The sequence below is a fragment of the Mus pahari genome, chromosome 16, assembly GCF_900095145.1.
Source record: "Mus pahari chromosome 16, PAHARI_EIJ_v1.1, whole genome shotgun sequence".
Taxonomy (NCBI): Eukaryota; Metazoa; Chordata; class Mammalia; order Rodentia; family Muridae; genus Mus; species Mus pahari.
Window position 1 is genome coordinate 32,251,946 of NC_034605.1, and position 2,284 is coordinate 32,254,229.

The window sequence follows — 2,284 nt, forward strand, 5'->3', positions numbered from 1 at the left end:
AAATGGGCATGGTGGCACACAACTGTGGAACATGGTGACACACAGCTCTGATCCTAGTACCTGGAAGGCTAAGGCAGGACAATGAATAGTCTGAGGTAAGCCTGGACCGACTATAGAGTAAGTTTCTGGTGAGACCGGCTTAAAGTGTAGGATGCAGTCTCAAAAGAAAAAAGAATTATCAAGAAGGAAGGCACAAAGTCCCATGGCAATGCTCTTGATACCTAACTGGGACTCTGGGTCGATGAGGACAGCTTGCAGAGAGGAATCTACCAATGGGCAGACGGATCACAGAACTCCACCTTGCTGCCAATAGTGTGCCAGGATGCATTAAGTCTGTAAGGGCAGATCTCTGAACGCTGAGCTGGCTTTTCTCAGCAGAGAGCATCTAAATGCTTGGAAAGAAGCTCGAAAGGTAATCCTAGGCTAGCTAGATGGACAAACAAACCTAGATATTACCAACTAATTCCTTTTCCAATTTTATGCATCTTATCTCTCCACCAAGTTTGATTTCAGTCTCCCTGGGATGAGATTCTGCAGCTGGGTCACCTCTGAGTGAGAGGAACTGGAAACTGTGTACTTTAAGCCGCTGATTGATCTCATTCCATCAATGACATCAGGAACCTCCCTTTTGGAATGACTATAGGCACCAACCAAGACTAGCCTTTTATTTTAACTTATTTCAATTTCAAAAGAGTCCAATAAGGTCAATTGTACTCGTTTAACAGTTTTGCCAGAGAGGGAGCTGAGGGCTAAGGAAACTCCTAGGACTCCACTAAAGGCCACTGACATCTTCTTCCCCCACACATACAAAACTGAAGGACAGTTGAAGTCCCTAGCCATTCCCTCCTTCCCTAGGGGTCTGTGCTCTTCCCTCTGGTTTCACATACACACCACGACCATGAGCAAATACTATGGGCTCCCCCAGGAGATGGCTCACAGAGCCAACTGTAGCTCACATTCCAGTCATGGCAAACTCTTCCACTTCCTCCTCTGCCTACCTGGACCCTCCTAGTGACCTCTACCCATCGGAAGCCAAGGGCTAATATCCAAGGTATTGAACTAGCCATGGAGTCATAAGTGACGTCATTCTTCATGATTACCCAGGCTACCTTCCCTCACCAATATCACCATCTCAGAGGTGGTTAGTTACCACCGAATACATTCAACATGGTACGTGTGCTTGGACAAACCTATTCCCATTCGTGTTTCATTCTTCCTTTTAACACAGTTCAATTTCTCTTGTTTTCAACATAACCACCTGTGATCCTAATTCAACTGGAGAATTAGCCATGTAATTGTTAGCACACTCCTCTTGGATTCATCCTCCCTCTAGTAACAAATTTCCAAGCTTGGTTCACATTAAACGCTCTTCCTCCCCCCAACTCTCTCTCTGTCTTCCACTCAACTGTGAATTTCTGTGGACAAGTATTAGGAGGGAGCACATAAACAAATTCAGTTTGTTACTAAGCTTGCAGCCTATTGTGTCATGAGTGGTATATTCATCTTCAAACTTTAAGACTGTACATGCCTCTGTTCCTCAAACCCTTGTCCATACAACAGTTAGTGGCACAATCTGAATATGCTGAAAATATTTGATAGGCTCCTAGAATGCTATAAGGGGTAAAATAAGCTCTCGAGAAATGCTAGTTTCTGTGAACATCAGTGCCATATACATATATTTAATATATGCATGTATGTATAGGTATGTATGGCTGGATAAATAATATAGCCTCTTTCTATGGTGCCCATACCAATTCAAATTCCTGGACTCAAGGAATCTTCCTATCACAGCTGTCCAACTAGGTGTAACATTAGGAGTGTGCTACCACATCATCAGAACCAGGCCCTAAGCAGAAAACACCTTTAGAACTAAGATAGGTACATTCCTATCTCCCCTGACCCCCATCCGCCCACACCTCCTGAGGAGGAAGGGCTTGAGAAAGCCTGACAACAGCTATCTCTTACAGGCTACACATTAACCAACCTCTACTTTCTGACCGAGAGAGGGAAAAAAGGATACAGGACATCTAGCCTGAGTTACATGACCCCTGCTTCCTCACCTCTGTCACATAGCATAGGTCAAATATTAACCAAGCCTGCTTCCCTACACACACACACACACACACACACACACACACACCCTCAGAAACCCTAAAAGTAGACAACTTGCTCAGCTGGGTAGGACTCAAGCCTCTAAAGGGCGGTTCCGTTCAGTCTCTTTCTCTCTCTCTCTCTCTCTCTCTCTCTCTCTCTCTCTCTCTCTCTCTCTCTCCTCTCTCCTCTC